At 52.1% G+C, this 19,776-nt stretch overlaps 1 long non-coding RNA gene across 1 annotated transcript; it reads left to right on the top strand.

Annotated features, from left to right (window-relative positions):
- The first annotated feature begins 14,617 nt into the window (after positions 1–14,617).
- On the top strand, positions 14,618–17,013 carry LOC122460952. Its single transcript, XR_006282602.1, has 2 exons — positions 14,618–15,664; positions 16,699–17,013. It is a non-coding gene; the product is annotated as an uncharacterized LOC122460952 (long non-coding RNA).
- Positions 17,014–19,776: the final 2,763 nt, after the last annotated feature.

Consider the following 19,776-nt stretch of genomic DNA (forward strand, 5'->3'; position numbering starts at 1 on the left):
GCAGTGATGTGCACGTCTCTCTGTGCTGTTTTCTCCCACCAAACATTTCCCAAACTCCTGGTATTGGGTAGGCTGCAGTAGTGCCCACCAGGCACTTCCTTACCACAGATAGGGAATGATCTATAAAGACAAAGCTGAAGTGGTGGGGGAGGGGATGTAACATACGTGCCAAGCAGTCGAGGTGGTGATAGTGTGGCTTTGCCATCTTTGATCCGAGTACACTGCACTCTGGGTATGGTGGAAAAATTGACCAGAGAGGAATCCAGGGACTGCTATGAGAAAACATCAGCCTATGCTTCCTCTAACTGCTGTGCAATCTCAGACATTGCCTGGGAAAGGATCTCCAAAGTCCATTGGACATTAGCATGGCCTTGGTTACGGAGGCACCAATAGTGGCTTCATAGTTAAGGTTGAGTTTTGCAACTTAGGGATTCAGCTTCTTACGGAGGAAGAGTACAGTGTACCCTCCATACATTTTGTGTTAACATCTGTTAATGTTTGAGTTACAGTTCACTAAAAATGGGCACAATTAACACTTGTCAGCTTTCCCTTCTGTAGTTAAACAAGCAGCTGACTTTTACCCTTCACACTCCTGCAAACTAGTGCACTGGCAAATTTGAAATTTGGTTTTAATGAAGCAAAGTTCCTGAAAAATGGTTACTTGCCTTGTAACTGTTCGAGATGTGTTGTTCATGTCCATTCCAATCAGGCGTGTGCGTGTGCACAGTAGCCAGAAGACTTTCCCCTAGCAGCATCCGTGGGGTTGGCCTGGGTGCCCAGTTAAGGGCCCTGCCAACCTGCCACCCCTCAGTTCCTTCTTGCCGGCTACTCCCACAGAGGGGAAGGAGGGTGGGTATTGGAATGGACATTAAACACATCTCGAAGAACAACAGTTATGAGAAGGTAACAGTTTTTTCTTCGAGTGCTTGTTCGTGTCATTTCCAATCAGGTGACTCACAAGCCCAAGTTCAGGAGGCGGGGTTGGAGTTGTCCGCTGATTGGAACACCGCTCGTCCAAAGGTTGCATTGTCTCTGGCCTGCTGGGTAATTGCATAGTGTATGGTGAAAGTGTGGATGGAGGACCACATCCATGCTTTGCAGATTTCCTATGTGGGAACCTGAATCAGGAACACTGTTGATGAAGCCTGCTCCTTGGTGCAGTGTGCAGTGATTTGAAGATGCAGGGACACCTGCCAGGTTGTAGCACTCACGAATACAGGATGCTATCCATGATGAGATGCGTTGTGATGACACAGGCAGACCTTTCATTCTGTCCGCCATTGCCACGAATAACTGGACTGATTTTCTGTATGGCTTCATTCTCTCAATCTAGAAGGCTAACACCCTGTGGACAGCTAGAGAGTGAAGTCTTTGCTCCCTGCCACTGGAATGAAGCTTAGGGTAGAATCAGGTTCTCCTGATGTCCTGATTGATGTGAAACTGTGATACAACCTTCGGTAGGAAAGCAGAGTGAGGTCTGAGCTGAACCTTGTCCTTACAGAACACTGTGAAAGGGGGCTCTGATGTTAGGGTCTTAAGCTCAGACACCCTCCTGGCTGAGGTTATCGCTATCAGGAATGCGACCTTGTAAGAGAGGTAGAGTAGGGAGCACGCTGCCAAGGGCTCAAAGGGCGGTGCCCTGAGTCTAGAAAGGACCAGATTGAGGTCCCAAGGTGGGACAGGTTGCTGGACATGAGCGTATAGCCTGTTGAGACCTTTTAGAAATTAGCTGACCATCGGGTTAGCAAAGACAGAGCAGCCCTCCATGCCCGAGTGGAATGCCGAGGTGGTGGCCAAGTGAACCCTTGCTGACAACATTGAAAGCCCTGCTGCTTCAGATGAAGGAGGCAGTCTAGAATAACCGGCACTGGGGTAGCGTTGGGAGCGAATGGTGCTCTGCTGACCAGATTGAAAATCTCTTCCACTTGGCAAAGTAGGCAGCTCTCTTAGAGGGTTACCTGCTGCTAAGGAGGACTTCTAACCTGGTCTGAATAGGAAAGGTCCACTGGGTTCAATCACAGAGCTTCCATGCTGTGAGGTGCAGCGCCTCAAGGTTCAGATGTTGGAGACAACCATGATCTTGCATCAGGTCGGGAAGATTGGCAGGGTGACTGGAGCTACCATAGACATGTCTAGGAGAGATGTGTACCAGTGCTGGCAGGGCCAGGCTGGAGCTATCAATATGACCTGAGCTTGTTCCCTCTGGAGCTTGAGGAGTACCTTGTGAATGAGCGGTATGGGCGGAAAGATGTACCGAAGACAACCTCCCCATGGGAGGAGGAAAGCGTCTGCACTGGAGCCTGGGCTGAGATTTTTTGAAAGGAGCAGAACTGCTGGCACTTCCTGTTGCGTCGCATGGTGAATAGGTCTATCTGGGAAAATCCCCATCTCTGGAAGATTGAATTCACAACGTCTGGGTGAAGGGACCACTCGTGGCCATGAAAGGACCTGCTGAGGTGGTCCGCCAGCTCGTTCTGTACACCGGAGATCGGCGTGACGACATCACCAGCTTTCCCTTTGACTGAACAGGGTGCTGGGATGGAGCCTCTGGTGCCAGCACATCCACATCTCGGGGTCGAGAATGGCACCGTGAGTCTCAGCAGGTCCTGCGCTGCCTCAAAAGCCTCCTGGATGGACAGGAGCAGCAGGTGCTCCAAGGAATTCAGTGAGCTGGATGGGCCTGGACTAGACTACCTCACTTGGGCAGGAGTCGATGTAGCCCCTCTTGGAGCAGTGACTCAACTGAGATGCCACTGATGGCTGGTCCCTGGATCTTGCCGAGGGGGGAATCAGCCTCTTTCCACCATCGTCTTCTGCGTGGTGATTGGGACCAGTGCCGAAGGCTGGAGTTCCCCCAAGAGACTCCATGATTGTCTCGAGCCTCCTTAGAAAGGTCCTTTTTTGACACCGCATCTCTCAAAGACGGTGCCGAAGTGCTTCGCACCGAAGAAGACGTACTGGGAGCGGGATCCGACTGAAGTCAGAGAGCTGTCTCCATAAGGAGGATTTTATGCCACTGCTTCCTCTCTTTAAGAGTTCTTGGTTAGAATGCCTGACAGATCTTGCAGTGGTCTTTTTGGTGACCTTTGCACAGACACCGTAAACAGGAGGTGTGGGGGTCAGTTTTAGGCATGCACTTCATGCAGTCCTGGCAAGTCGTGAAGCCCGGGGTCACGGCATGCTCTAGTGACAAATAAGTGGGGGGAAAAAATGTGGGGGGGAACCCCCCACAATTGAAACTTATAAATGAACTATCTACACCAACTAGAACTATCTACAGCGAAAAGTGAAAGTACAGCTAAGCCCCTTGCCAAAGCAAGAGCAAGGGGAAGTTCAACCATCGTCACTGGTGGTAAGAAGGAACTGAGAGGGTGGCAGGTCGGCAGGGCCTTTTATTGAGCACCATGAAGGATGCTGCTAGAGGAGAAAATTTCTGGCTACTGTGCATGTGCACAAACCTGATTGGAATGGAGATGAGCAAGCAATCGAAGAAGAGCCATTATTCCCTCTAATTTATAGTTAAGGGCAGTTAAATAGCCTGACATCAGAAATAACTCAGCCAGTCACCACGGCTAGTCCTCCACAGCTAACTTACCTGTTACAATGTTTTTGGTTAAAGTGAGTCAAGGGCATGAGGGGGAGCAGACAGGGATGAGGAGTTCTCATTACATTAACTGAGCAGCTGTGCACAGATAGTGCAGGGGCTTGGCTGTAGGCCCTGCCCTACTTACTCTCAGCTTTCTCAGTGGGGTCCCCAGGTACTGCTGGACAACCTCAATTCAGTCTTCTCCCCCAGAGAGGGCACATGTGGGGGGATCCAGTTCAGCATTCTGCATGGAGGGGCAGTATAATGTCACCAGTCCCCTGCGGGGAGTGAGGGAGTAGAAAGCGCACAGGGGCAGGAGCGTCATACCCACACTGGGATGGGTGGGGAGATCTTGCCTCACGCAACTAGAAGCAAAGAGGAAGATGAGCGATCTAAGAAAAAGATCGAGACTCCCTTCCACAGTTGAAGAAATTGAAAAGTCAATTCTTAGAGGCGAGGCCTGTTGAATGGAGGTTTGGCCTCAGCAAGACCTGAGCTGTGAGCAGAGCCATGGTGGCTCACCTTCACCATCCAAAGCCATAAGGGTGAGAAACACCTTGCCTACAATCCCCCCTGCTATGGCCACCCCGTGCTAGAGAAACCCTTTTACCTTCCACCCCCTGCCCCAACCTGCCCTGGCATAGACCCCCTCCCCCCCAGCTAAAGAAACACATTGCCTTCGCCCCCACCCTGGCACAGCAGCCCTGGGCTAGAGAAACACCTCGCTTCCCCCGTCCTGCCATGGCATAGCCACCCCAGGCTAAACAAACACCTGGCCTCTGCCTGCCCTGCCCTGGCACAGTCCCCCTGGCTAGAGAAATAGCTCACCTCCCCCTGCCCTCCATGGCACGGCCACCCCGGGCTAGAGAAACATCCTGCCACCCACCCGCAGAGCCTGCAAGGGCATGGCCACCCCAGGGTTAAAGAAATGCCTCACCCTGCCCTTGCATAGCCGCCTCGGGGTAGAGAAACATCTCACTTCTGTGCTGTCACGGCATCACCTGGTCATTGCTCTGGACCTACTCCATACAAAGCCAGCCAGGACTGGGGAAGCATGCCTCCTCTAACTGAGCATACTGGCACCAGGGCAAGAAGCTTACACAGCTTCCACCTTCCTGTGTCTGACCTCGGAGCATTCAGCATCCCCTTCCACACCTTGCGCTTCCCACAATGAGTCTGCCCAGGTGGGGCTCCTGGGAGGTCAGAGGGCCCTGCACCCCAATTCCACAGTCAGATGCGACTCTCAGCCAGCTGGTAAAAGAAGGTTTGTAAGGGCATATCTACACTTACCTCTGGAGCAATCGATCCAGCAGGGATTGAGACACAATAAATCAACCGCTGAGCACTCTCCCGTCGACTCCGGTACTCCACCGGAGCGAAAAGCTTAGGTAGAGTCGATGGGAGCGTCAGCAGTCAGTCAACCTACCGCAGTGAAGACACTGCGGTAAGTAGCTCTAAGTACATAAACTTCAGCTACGCTATTTTGCGTTATAATTGCAAGGTTGCGTAACTTAAACTAACTAAGCTCGCGCCCCCCTCCCTGACCCCCAGTGGAGACCAGGCCTTAGTTGACAGGAACATAGAGTAGAACAGAGCTTGCTATCATAGAAATCAGTGTCTTTCAGCCAAGGCTATCGTGGGAGTTCTGGGCCAGACGCCCTGGACTCCCCCTCTTCTAGTCCCCCCCCATGCAGACAGCCAGTTTTCAGCAACTGGACCTCCGACACACCCCAGTTGCTCCTCCTTCTCATTGTCTTGCTTCCTGGGCAAAAGGTGTCACCTGGTTGCATCCCCCTCCTGTGTCTCAGGTTACATAGGTGCAAACAGCTGGGCTGCCTCACCTGTCCTGAGGGCCTCAGCAAAAATCTCACACCCAATTCCCACCACCAAAGTACTGCTGCAGTACACTCGGAAACTAAGGTACACACAGTATTAGTACAGGACAGTAAGACTCACATGCAACAAAACAAGATGAATAAAACCTCACTTCATCCTATCTCTCCCTGCTCCGAGACCGAACTGAGGACTGGCTAAAAACATAGATATCATCAATATATGCCAGGGCAAAATTCTCCATCCCCTTGAGTAGCATGTCCACCAGGCGCTGGAAGGTGGCAGGTGCCCCCTTTAGGCCAAAAGGAACTCGTATGGTCCCAGAGGGGGGATAAAAGCAAATTTCAGCCGGACATCCAGATCCAAAAGGTACTTACCAGTAGCCCTTGGTGAGATCCATAATAGTGAAATAACGAGCCCCTCCTAGCTTGTCTAGGAGCTCGTTGGGCCTGGGCATGGGATAGGCATCAAACTTGGTGATCGCATTAAGCCTCTGGTCATTCACGCAAACTGGATTGTCCTGACCTCCTTGGAGACCAACACCATGGGAGAAACCCAAGGGCTGGAAGACAGCTGGATCACCCCTAAAGCCAGCATGTACTTGACCTCTCTCTCCAGGTCCTGGCTGTTTTTCTAGTGATCCAGAATGGGGAGCATCTTATGGAGAGTGGGCTCCTGTCTCCACCTGGTGGACAACCAGGTTAGTGAGCCTAGGATGGTTGGAGAACAGCTGCTGGTTGGAACCCAGCACCCCTCGGATCTCTGCCTGCTGGGCAGGGGTTAGCTGTCAGAGGGGGAATTGATTCCAGTGAAGGTCCGGCACCTGTCTCAGGGAATAATTCCACCAGGGGATCATCTCCCTGCTCCTCCCACTGGCCACATATGGTCAGTACCAAATTCTCCCTGTCAACGTACAGCATCATGCTGACATGGTACACCCGGTGGCCATGAGCCTGATTAGACAGTTCCACCACATAGTTCCTCATTCAGCTGCTTGATGACTTTAAAAGGCCTGTTCCAGGCAGCTTGAAATTTGTTGTTCTTCATGGGAATGAGAACCCTCCCCTGGTCCCCAGTGGCATAGGAGTGGGCATGCACTGAGCGGTTGTACCAGACCTTCTGCTTCCCTTGGGCCATAGCTAGATTCTCCTGAGCCAAGTCCATGAGCTCAGCGAGCTTTTCCCAGAAAGTCAGTACATACTCCACCACTGATTCTCCATCGGGGGAGCTCTTCCCCTCCCATTCGATTCCTCATCAAGTCCCCTCACTCTCCTCCCATACAGCAACTCGAAAGGAGAGACCACAGTTGATTCCTGGGACGCTTCCCAGTACGTGAACAGCAAGTGGGGTAAATACTTGTCCCAGTCTTGCAGGTACTGGTCATAGAATCATAGAATATCAGGGTTGGAAGGGACCCCAGAAGGTCATCTAGTCCAACCCCCTGCTCAAAGCAGGACCAAGTCCCAGTTAAATCATCCTAGCCAGGGCTTTGTCAAGCCTGACCTTAAAAACCTCTAAGGAAGGAGATTCTACCACCTCCCTAGGTAACGCATTCCAGTGTTTCACCACCCTCTTAGTGAAAAAGTTTTTCCTAATATCCAATCTAAACCTCCCCCATTGCAACTTGAGACCATTACTCCTCGTTCTGTCATCTGCTACCATTGAGAACAGTCTAGAGCCATCCTCTTTGAAACCCCCTTTCAGGTAGTTGAAAGCAGCTATCAAATCCCCCCTCATTCTTCTCTTCTGCAGACTAAACAATCCCAGCTCCCTCAGCCTCTCCTCGTAAGTCATGTGCTCTAGACCCCTAATCATTTTTGTTGCCCTTCGCTGTACTCTTTCCAATTTATCCACATCCTTCTTGTAGTGTGGGGCCCAAAACTGGACACAGTACTCCAGATGAGGCCTCACCAGTGTCGAATAGAGGGGAACGATCACGTCCCTCGATCTGCTCGCTATGCCCCTACTTATACATCCCAAAATGCCATTGGCCTTCTTGGCAACAAGGGCACACTGCTGACTCATATCCAGCTTCTCGTCAACTGTCACCCCTAGGTCCTTTTCCGCAGAACTGCTGCCGAGCCATTCGGTCCCTAGTCTGTAGCGGTGCATTGGATTCTTCCATCCTAAGTGCAGGACCCTGCACTTATCCTTATTGAACCTCATTAGATTTCTTTTGGCCCAATCTTCCAATTTGTCTAGGTCCTTCTGTATCCTATCCCTCCCCTCCAGCGTATCTACCACTCCTCCCAGTTTAGTATCATCCGCAAATTTGCTGAGAGTGCAATCCACACCATCCTCCAGATCATTTATGAAGATATTGAACAAAACGGGCCCCAGGACCGACCCCTGGGGCACTCCACTTGACACCGGCTGCCAACTAGACATGGAGCCATTGATCACTACCCGTTGAGCCCGACAATCTAGCCAGCTTTCTACCCACCTTATAGTGCATTCATCCAGCCCATACTTCCTTAACTTGCTGACAAGAATGCTGTGGGAGACCGTGTCAAAAGCTTTGCTAAAGTCAAGAAACAATACATCCACTGCTTTCCCTTCATCCACAGAACCAGTAATCTCATCATAAAAGGCGATTAGATTAGTCAGGCATGACCTTCCCTTGGTGAATCCATGCTGACTGTTCCTGATCACTTTCCTCTCCTCTAAGTGCTTCAGGATTGATTCTTTGAGGACCTGCTCCATGATTTTTTCCAGGGACTGAGGTGAGGCTGACCGGCCTGTAGTTCCCAGGATCCTCCTTCTTCCCTTTTTTAAAGATTGGCACTACATTAGCCTTTTTCCAGTCATCCGGGACTTCCCCCGTTCGCCACGAGTTTTCAAAGATAATGGCCAAGGGCTCTGCAATCACAGCCGCCAATTCCCTCAGCACTCTCGGATGCAATTCGTCCGGCCCCATGGACTTGTGCACGTCCAGCTTTTCTAAATAGTCCCTAACCACCTCTATCTCTACAGAGGGCTGGCCATCTCTTCCCCCTTTTGTGATGCCCAGCACAGCAGTCTGGGAGCTGACCTTGTTAGTGAAAACAGAGGCAAAAAAAAGCATTGAGTACATTAGCTTTTTCCACATCCTCTGTCACTAGCTTGCCTCCCTCATTCAGTAAGGGGCCCACACTTTCCTTGGCTTTCTTCTTGTTGCCAACATACCTGAAGAAACCCTTCTTGTTACTCTTGACATCTCTTGCTAGCTGCAGCTCCAGGTGCCATTTGGCCCTCCTGATATCTTTCCTACATGCCCGAGCAATATTTTTATACTCTTCCCTGGTCATATGTCCAACCTTCCACTTTTTGTAAGCTTCTTTTTTATGTTTAAGATCCGCTAAGATTTCACCATTAAGCCAAGCTGGTCGCCTGCCATATTTACTATTCTTTCGACTCATCGGGATGGTTTGTCCCTGTAACCTCAACAGGGATTCCTTGAAATACAGCCAGCTCTCCTGGCTCCCTTCCCTTTCATGTTAGTCCCCCAGGGGATCCTGGCCATCTGTTCCCTGAGGGAGTCAAAGTCTGCTTTCCTGAAGTCCAGGGTCCGTATCCTGCTGCTTACCTTTCTTCCCTGCGTCAGGATCCTGAACTCAACCAACTCATGGTCACTGCCTCCCAGATTCCCATCCACTTTTGCTTCCCCCACTAATTCTACCCGGTTTGTGAGCAGCAGGTCAAGAAAAGCGCTCCCCTAGTTGGCTCCCCTAGCACTTGCACCAGGAAATTGTCCCCTACGCTTTCCAAAAACTTCCTGGATTGTCTATGCACCGCTGTATTGCTCTCCCAGCAGATATCAGGAAAATTAAAGTCACCCATGAGATCAGGGCATGCGATCTAGTAGCTTCCGTGAGTTGCCGGAAGAAAGCCTCATCCACCTCATCCCCCTGGTCCGGTGGTCTATAGCAGACTCCCACCATGACATCACTCTTGTTGCACACACTTCTAAACTTAATCCAGAGACACTCAGGTTTTTCCACAGTTTCGTACCGGAGCTCTGAGCAGTCATACTGCTCCCTTACATATAGTGCTACTCCCCCACCTTTTCTGCCCTGCCTGTCCTTCCTGAACAGTTTATAACCATCCATGACTGTACTCCAGTCATGTGAGTTATCCCACCAAGTCTCTGTTATTCCAATCACGTCATAATTCCTTGACATCACCAGGACCTCCAGTTCTCCCTGCTTGTTTCCAAGGCTTTGTGCATTTGTATATAAGCACTTGAGATAACCTGTTGATCGCCCCTCATTCCCAGTATGAGGCAGGAGCCCTCCCCTCACAGACATTCCTGCCTGTGCTTCCTCCCGGTATCCCGCTTTCCCACTTACCTCAGGGCTTTGGTCTCCTTCCCCCGGTGAACCTAGTTTAAAGCCCTCCTCACTAGGTTAGCCAGCCTGCTGGCAAAGATGTTCTTCCCTCTCTTCGTAAGATGGAGCCCGTCTCTGCCCAGCACTCCTCCTTCATGGAACACCATCCCATGGTCAAAGAATCCAAAGCCTTCTCTCCGACACCACCTGCGTAGCCATTCGTTGACCTCCACGATTCGACGGTCCCTACCCAGGCCTTTTCCTTCCACGGGGAGGATGGACGAGAACACCACTTGCGCCTCCAACTCCTTTATCCTTCTTCCCAGAGCCACGTAGTCCGCAGTGATCCGCTCAAGGTCATTCTTGGCAGTATCATTGGTGCCCACGTGGAGAAGCAGGAAGGGGTAGCGATCCGAGGGCTTGATGAGTCTCGGCAGTCTCTCCGTCACATCACGAATCTTAGCCCCTGGCAAGCAGCAGACTTCTCGGTTTTCCCGGTCAGGGCGGCAGATAGATGACTCAGTCCCCCGGAGGAGAGAGTCCCCGACCACCACCACCCGCCTTCTCCTCTTGGGAGTGGTGGTCGTGGAACCCCACGAAGTGTGACGAAGTGGGGATTTTCCCTTGTTATGTTGTATGTGCGCCACTGTGAGTCTTACAGTTTTGCATGAATGCTATTTGTACCTCAATTCCATGTGTATTGCATCAATGTTTAGGTTGTGGGAATAACAGTGTGAGACTTGTGCAGGGGCTGATCCAGCTGCCTGGATGCTATGGCCTGCCAGGATGCTATGGCCGCCCCCTTCATAATCTGAGACCCAGGAGGGGAATTGGACCAGGTGACCTTTGACCCGGGAAGTGAGAGAGGCCAGAGGAAGAGCAACAGGCAGGACAAGAGCCAGGCAGCTGGAAGCAAGTCAGTCTTGGCTGCCGTGGGGTGCAGGGGGAGGACCAGAGCCCTGGCTCTGGGCTCCCCTCCCCGCAAGATGGACTTGGCTGAGTCACTGATTTCTGTGCTAACAAGTTCTGTTCTATGCTGTGTTCCTGTCGATTAATAAACCTTCTGTTTTACTGGCTGTCTGAGAGTCGCGTCTGACTGGGGAGTTGAGGTGCAGGGCCCTCTGGCTTCCCCAGGAGCCCCACCCAGGCAGACTCGCTGCAGGAGGCACACTGTGGGCACCCTGACAGCAGGATTGTCTGGCTATGTAGACTCCCTCCTCAGGCCCTTCGTTATCAGCACTCCCAGCTATCTTCGAGATACCACTGACTTCCTGAGGAAACTACATTCCATTGGTGATCTTCCTAAAAACACCATCCTAGCCACTATGGATGTAGAAGCCCTCTACACCAACATTCCACACAAAGATGGACTACAAGCCGTCAGGAACAGTATCCCCGATACTGTCACGGCTAACCTGGTGGCTGAACTTTGTGACTTTGTCCTGACCCATAACTATTTCACATTTGGTGACAATGTATACCTTCAAATCAGCGGCACTGCGATGGGTACCCGCATGGCCCCACAGTATGCCAACATTTTTATGGCTGACTTAGAACAACGCTTCCTCAGCTCTCGTCCCCTAATGCCCCTACTCTACTTGCGCTACATTGATGACATTTTCATCATCTGGACCCATGGAAAAGAAGCTCTTGAGGAATTCCACCATGATTTCAACAATTTCCATCCCACCATCAACGTCAACCTGGACCAGTCCACACAAGAGATCCACTTCCTGGACACTACGGTGCTAATAAGCTATGGTCACATAAACACCACCCTATATCGGAAACCTACTGACCGCTATTCCTACCTACATGCCTCTGGCTTTCATCCAGATCATACCACTCGATCCATTGTCTACAGCCAAGCGCTACGATATAACCGCATTTGCTCCAACCCCTCAGACAGAGACAAACACCTACAAGATCTCTATCATGCATTCCTACAACTACAATACCCACCTGCTGAAGTGAAGAAACAGATTGACAGAGCCAGAAGAGTACCCAGAAGTCACCTACTACAGGACAGGCCCAACAAAGAAAACAACAGAACGCCACTAGCCATCACCTTCAGCCCCCAACTAAAACCTCTCCAACGCATCATCAAGGATCTACAACCTATCCTGAAGGACGACCCATCACTCTCACAGATTTTGGGAGACAGACCAGTCCTTGCTTACAGACAGCCCCCCAATCTGAAGCAAATACTCACCAGCAACCACACACCACACAACAGAACCACTAACCCAGGAACCTATCCTTGCAACAAAGCCCGTTGCCAACTCTGTCCACATATCTATTCAGGGGATACCATCATAGGGCCTAATCACATCAGCCACACTATCAGAGGCCGTTCACCTGCGCATCTACCAATGTGATATATGCCATCATGTGCCAGCAATGCCCCTCTGCCATGTACATTGGCCAAACTGGACAGTCTCTATGTAAAAGAATGAATGGACACAAATCAGACGTCAAGAATTATAACGTTCAAAAACCAGTTGGAGAACACTTCAATCTCTCTGGTCACTCGATCACAGACCTAAGAGTGGCTATACTTCAACAAAAAAGCTTCAAAAACAGACTCCAACGAGAGACTGCTGAATTGGAATTAATTTGCAAACTGGATACAATTAACTTAGGCTTGAATAGAGACTGGGAATGGATGAGTCATTACACAAAGTAAAACTATTTCCCCATGGTATTTCTCCCTCCCACCTCACCCCCCACTGTTCCTCTGATATTCTTGTTAACTGCTGGAATTAGCCTACCTTGCTTGTCGCCATGAAAGGTTTTCCTCCTTTCCCCCCCCCCTGCTGCTGGTGATGGCTTATCTTAAGTGATCACTCTCCTTACAGTTTGTATGATAAACCCATTGTTTCATGTTCTCTGTGTGTGTATATAAATCTCTCCTCTGTTTTTTCCACCAAATGCATCCGATGAAGTGAGCTGTAGCTCACGAAAGCTTATGCTCTAATAAATTTGTTAGTCTCTAAGGTGCCACAAGTACTCCTTTTCTTTTTGCGAATACAGACTAACACGGCTGCTACTCTGAAAACTGTGTGGAAGGGGATGCTGAATGCTCCAAGGTCAGACCCAGAAAGGTTGAAGCTGTGTAAGCTTCTTGCCATCAAGCAGTATGCTCAGAGAGAGGAGGCATGCTCCCACAGAGTCCTGACCGGCTTTATATGAAGTAGTTCCAGAGCATTGCCCCAGTGACTCCATGACAACTGCTGGCAGTGGTGGGATAAACTGCACAGAGCATCCTGCAGTAAGTGACTGGGGAGCAGTAAAACACAGGGGCATTATCAAGGGACTGGTGTGCTGAAGGCTCCGAGAGGTGAGATTCCAGGAGGCAAAGGAGCCTATGGCTTAACCCCAAGAGAGAGTGGACCCCCAAGAAGGGCTGTTGCACTGAAGGGGTTCCTCCCAGGGATTGTGGGGAGCTGAGAGAACACAGGCCTGTAACACCGTGACCACTTGGGAACAGCATGGAGATGGCATATAACCATCTCCTTAAGAAGGACATTGTAGAGCTGTGCAGTGAGAGAGGGCTGCACATTGGAAAGCTCACTAAGGCACAGCTGATTGCTCAGTTGGAAGAGGAGGATTTTTCTCAGGAGCCGGTTCCTGACCTAGCTGGGGCCGCGAAAGAGGCTGGGAACAGCTGGGTGTCCCAGAGACCCATGTCCCCGATCAGTAGGGGGTCTCCACCAGGTTCCCCATCAGTAGATCTGAGAGGGATGGAACTGGAGCTAAAATCGAAGGAGTCGGAGGACCATGAGAGACAGGGAAGGCATGAAGCAGAACAGCAGGAGAGACAGCGGTAGCATGAACTGGTGATGGTTGAGCTGAGAGGCAGAAGGACTCATCCGGGGGTGAGTGTGGATGGACCCCAGGGTACCAATTCAGCAGGGAACCTCAAGACTAAATTGTGCCCCAGGTTAAGGAGAAGGGAGATTTAGATGCCTGTCTCGCAGCCTTTGGGAAGGCTTGCAATCACAACCAGGCTGGCCCTGCGGAAAGCTCGGGTGTCTAGCCCCCTTCCTGGGTTCCAAGGCCATAGAGCTGTTTCGCCAGATGGGTGGGGTGGCAGACTGGCTCTTACTCTTGGCCCCAGCATATATGTCTGTGTGGACTCTCCTGGGCTCAGGCCTCTCAGACCCCCAGTGGGAGCGGAAGGTGATGGTCAATGGGGAGACATTCCTGGGGTGGTGATATCCTCGGACAGAGAGAACTGTTGTCAGGCCCCGGGTGATGCAGGCTCACCAGATGCTGAGGCGCTGTGTGAACTTGGTGACCTCTGGTCCAGATCCTGTGCATACACTGGAGGGTTCAGGCTGGCTGGTAGTTGGGGTTCTCCAAGATATCCACTGTGACCTCCTGTTCTGGGATGACTGTGTCTATTTGGGGGACAGGATCCAGGCCCTGCCCCTGAAACAGCCGAGGATTTGAATTTGAATCCAGGGAACCAGTCAGCTGAGATTGAAATAGTCAGTGAAAATGCAAATGACCTGGCTGGCAGCGGGGAGGAGCCGCTAAGCTCAAGATGCCTGCCTGTCTGTAACCAGAGCCCTGGAGCTGAGTGGGACAGAGAGATACTCCCCACCTCCCTGCACATGGGGGAGGTGGCTCACACTGGCTCTGATGCTGTGAGCAAAGCAGCGGGCTCACAGCCCGCCCTCATTGGGACAGCAGGGGAAAAGCTGGGCCCAGGGGGATCTGAGACCCCACCTGAGCATGGGGAACCACAGCCAGGGTGGGACAGCTGCCAACCAGGGCTGCCTTGTCCAGAGGTGCAAAAGGCCTGGGACAAGGTTAAAGCAGCCTTGAGACACCTGCCTGTCATAGAGGAGCCTTTTCAGAAGGTCTCCTGGACTTGGTGAGGGACGAATGGGAGGGGAAGGCCTCGCCCGATGGAGAGTTAGTGGTGGAGTATTTACTGACCTTCTGGGAAAAGCTCTCTGAGCTCATGGGACTGGCCAGGGAGAACCTAGCCAGGGACTAAGGGAGGCAGAAGGTCTGGTACGACCGCTCAGCCTATGGCACTGGGGACCAGGTGAGGGGTCTCATCCCGGTGCGGAAGAATAAGCTGCAAGGTGCCTGGGACGGGCCCTTCAAGATCATCAAGCAGCTAAATCAGGAGAACAATATGGTGGAACTGCCCAACCGGGCTCTCAGCCACTGAGGGGACCAGGTCCACGTGATGGAACCAAAAATTACGGAACTATAAATTATTGTGTGTGTGTGTGTGTGTGTGTGTGTGTGTGTGTGTGTGAGAGAGAGAGAGACTTGTACTGGCCGTGTGTGGCCAGTGGGAGAAGGGGGAAAATCCCCCTGGTGGGTCTCCTCCCTGAGACAGGAGCCGGCCCCTTGCTGGAATCAATTCCCCTCTCTGACCAGCTAACCCCTGCCCTGCAGGCAGAGATCAGTGAGGTGCTGCATTCCTACCAACAGCTGTTTTCCAACTGGCCTGGGCTCACTAATGGAGCTGTCCACTGGGTGGAGACAGCAGCTGGCACTCCATCCGGTGTTCCCCATTCAGAGTAACAGGGAACACAGCCCAGGCCCTGCAGGGAGAGGTCAGAGACATGCTGGCTTTAGGGGTGATCCAGCTATCCACTAGCCCCAGGGGCCTCTCCCGTGGTGCTGATCCCCAGGAAAGATGAGTCGATCTGATTCTGTGTGGCCTATCGGAAGCTCAATGCCATCACCATGTCTGATTCTTGCTTATCCCTAGGCCTGATGAGATCCTAGACAAGTTGAGATGGGACTCAGTACCCCATGACCAGGTATCTCACCAAAGGTGGAATACTGGAAGGTGCCTTTCGATCCAGATGCCAGGTTGAAACCTGCTTTTGTCATCCCTTTGGGGTTGTACAAGTTCCTGGTCCAACCTTTCAGCCTAAAGGAGGTGCCAGTCACCTACCAGCACCAGGTAGATCCATTACTGAGGGGGATGGAGACTTTTACCTTAGCATATATTGATGATATTTGTACCATTAGTCAGACCTGGGAGGACCATGTGTCCCAGGTGAAGAGGGGGTTCAGTTACCTCCAGGATTCAGGGCTGACTGTAAAAGCTGGGAAGTGCAAGGTGGGGATGGCAGAGGTATCGTACCTGGGCCACAAGGTGGGGAGTGGCTGCCTAAAGCCAGAGCCACCAAAGGTGGGGGCAATCAGAGATTGGCCTGCTCCCCAGACTAAGAAACAGATCCAGGCCTTTATTGGGATGGTGGGGTACTACCAGAGGCTTGTGCCACACTTTAGCTCTGTGTCAGCTCCCATCACTGAGCTATGCAAGAAGGGTAAGCCAGACAAGCTGGTCTGGTCTGAGCAGTGCCAGAGGGCTCTCTGCACACTGAAGGAGGATCTGTTCAAGGGCCCGATGCTGGGAAACCCAGACTTTGACAAGTCCTTTATGGTGTTCACCGATTCCCCAGACACAGGACTGGGGAATGCAAAGGGCGAGAAACACCCCATCATGTACCTGCGCAGGAAGCTGCTGCCCTGGGAGCAGGGCTATGCAGCCCTAGAGAAGGAATATCTGGCCATGGAGTGGGCTCTTACAAGGCTGCAGCCGGATCTATTTGTGCAGCGCTTCACTGAGTGCACAGACTACTCGCCCTGCCATGACTGCATCAGATGAGAGAGGCTAATGCCAAGCTCCTGAGGTGGAGACTGTCCTCCCAGGATTATGAGATGGAGGTGGTCCACGTTAAGGGGAGTGCAAATGTTATAGCTGATGCTTTGAACCAGAGAGTGGGGCTGGAATTTCCCCAGGTCACTGGCTAAAGTGACCCTTCTCAGTTCAGACTTGAAGGGGGGAGAGGGTTGGACGAAGTTGAGATTTTCCCTTGTTATGTTGTATGTGAGCCTTACTGCTTTGCATGAATGCTGTGTGTGCCTCAGTTTCCCAGTGTATTGCATCAATGTCTAGTTAGTGGAAATAAGGGGGTGTGACTTTTTCAGGGGCTGATCCAGCAGCTTGCATGGATACTATGGCCGGCCCTTCATAACCTGAGACCCAGGAGCGGGATGCGACCAGTGACTCTTGGCCCAGGAAGCAAGACAAAAGCCAGAGGAGGAGCAACGAGCAGAGCAGGGGCCAAGCAGCTGGAAGCGAGTCAGTCTCGGCTGGCTTGGGGCACAGGGGGAGGGCCAGAGCCCTGGCTCTGGACTCCCCTCCCCCCAAGATGAACTTGGCTGAAAGTAACTGATTTCTGTACTAACAAGTTCTGTTCTACGCTGTGTTCCTATCGACTAATAAACCTGTTTTACCGGCTAGCTGAGAGTCGCATCTGACTGCGGAGTTGGGATGCAGGGCCCTCCAGCTTCCCCAGCCTGGGCGGACTTGCTGTGGGAAGCACAAGGTGTGGAAGGAGCGAGAAACAGAGGCTCCCCCAGAGTCCTGACTGGCTTCATATGGAGTAGTTCCAGAGCATCACCCCGGTGACTCTGTGATAGCTGGTTCATAAAGGTTTTCAGCATCATTTTTAGAGTCCCATTGAATCTCTCCTCCAGCCCGTTGGACTGAGGGAGATATGCCAAGGCCGAGGTATGTTGGACCCCATACTTCTCCCACAAGCACCAGAGCAGAGTTGACATGAAATTAAACCCCTGGTCTGGAAGGGCCTCCTTGGGGAATCCTACTCTGCTGAAAATGGTCACCAATGTGTCTGTCACAGTGTCTGCCTCGATAGAGGACATGGCCACTATGTAGCGAAATCTACCCCCATCAGAATGTATTTTTTCCCTGACCGAGTTGCCTTGCTGAGGGGCCCCACTATGTCTACAGCCACCTTCTGGAAAGGCTACTCTATGATGGGCAGGGGCCTCAAACCTCCTTTTCCCCTTGTCCTGGGCCTTCCCCATCCTCTGGCAGGGGTCACAGGACCTGCTGTATTGCTGGATGGCATCAAAGACCAGGCCAGTAAAAATTACTTAAGAGCCTCTGCCTGGTGCGCTGGATTCCCTATTGCCCCGAGAGAGGGACATCGTGTGCCAGGTACAGTAGCCTGTGGCGGTACTTCTGGGAGACCACCAGATGTCTCCTGATCCCCCCACAGTTCTACTTCTCCTTGGGGAGCCCATTCCTGGTACAGAAATCCTTTCTCCCCTCCAGCCTGCCCTGGCACAGCCCCCCGGGATTAGAAAAACACCTCGCCTCCCACCCCTGCCCTGCCCTTCCCTGGCATGGCCACCCTGGGCTAGAGGAATATTTGCCTCCCACCTCTACCCTGCCCTTCCCTGGCACTGCCACCCTGGGCTAGAGGAACATCTCGCCTCCCCACCCAGACTGCCCTGCTCTGGCTTGGCTGCCCTGGGCTAGAGAAACACCTCGCCTCCTGTCACGGAGTGTGGGGGAGTCAGGGCCCTGCACCAAGATAAACAAAACCCCTAGCCTCCCTCCAACAACCTCCCCTGGCATAGCCCAGCCAAATGAGAGAAATACCTTTCCTCCCCCCAAGCTCTGCCCTGCCACACCATAACCTCCCCCCCCCCCCCGAGCTAGAGAAACACCTCGCCTCCTGCACACCCTACCCTGCCCTGGCACAGCTGCTCCAGGCTAGAGAAACACCTTGCCTCCTGTCAGAGTGTGTGGGAGTCAGGGCCCTGCACCCCCCACTTCCTGCAATTCAGCCAGCCAGTAATACAGAAGGTTTATTAGATGACAGGAACACAGTCTAAAACAGAGCTCGTAGATACAAAAAACAGGACCCCTCAGTCAGGTCCCTCTTGGGGGGTGCGGAGCCCAGTCCCAGGTTCTGGGCCTCCCCCATCTCCCCAACCAACTCCAAACTGAAAGCCCTTCCTACTGTCTCACCCAGCCATACCCCCAGCCCCTCCTCCAGCCTTTGTCCAGTTTCTGGGGCAGAAGGTGTCACCTGGCCTCAACCCCCTCCTGGGCTCAGGTTACGAAGGGCAGTTGCTATTGTTTATGTGCTGGCCATCACGTATCATCCCTCAGTGAAGTCACACCCTTATTTCCCATCACCGTCTAGTATTGGTGCAGTACCCCAGGGAAACGGAGGCACGCCCCATGTTAGCAGAAGACAGTAAACTAGTAAAACTCCCATGCAACATTACCAGGTTAATACTCCCTACTCAGTCACATCTCTCCCTGCTTCATGACTGAACTGAGTAGGGTCACTCTAACCAGTGACCTGGGGAAGTTCAGGCCCCCCTCTCCGGGGCAATGCATCAGCTATCACGTTGGCACTCCCCTTCACAAGGACCACTTCCATATCATAATCCTGGAAGAGCAGGTTCCACCTCAGGAGCTTTGCATTGGTTCCTTTCATCTGGTGTAGCCAAGTCACGGGAGCATGGTCAGCGTACACAGTGAAGTGTTGCCCAAATGGCTATGGCTCTCATTTCTTAAGGGCCCATACAATAGCCAGGCATTCCTTCTCTATGGCCATGTAGTTTTGCTCCCGAGGTGGTAACTTCTTGCTCAAGTACACTATGGGGTGTCTCTCCCCCTTTTCTTCAACCTTCATTAACAGCGCACCCAGCCCCGTGTCTGAGGAGTTGGTAAACACCATAAAGGGCTTGTCAAAGTCTGGGTTTACCAGAACTGGGCCACTAACCAGAGCCTTCTTCAGCGCACAGAGAGCCTTCTGGCATTGTTTGGTCCAGACCACCCTGTCTGGCTTTCCCTTCTTGCATAACCCAGTGGTGGGGGTGGCTATGGCACTAAAGCAGGGCACAAATCTTCAGTAATACCCCACCATCCCAATAAAGGCCTGGAGCAGATTTTTGGTTTGGGGAGCAGGCCAGTCTCTGATCACCTCCACCTTGGCTGGTTCTGTATTTAGGCAGCCACTCCCCACCCAGTGGCCCAGGTAAGATACTTCAGCCATCCCCACCTTGCACTTCTCAGTTTTATTGTCAACCCAGCCTCCTGGAATCAGTACAGCTCTTGTTTAACTTGGGACACATGGTACTCCCAGATCTGGTTAAAGACACAGATGTAATCAATGTACGCCACAGCAAAACTCTCCATCCCCCTCAGTAGCTGATCCACCAGGCGCTGGAAGGTAGCAG

Source organism: Dermochelys coriacea, chromosome 7 (assembly GCF_009764565.3).
Source record: "Dermochelys coriacea isolate rDerCor1 chromosome 7, rDerCor1.pri.v4, whole genome shotgun sequence".
Taxonomy (NCBI): domain Eukaryota; kingdom Metazoa; phylum Chordata; order Testudines; family Dermochelyidae; genus Dermochelys; species Dermochelys coriacea.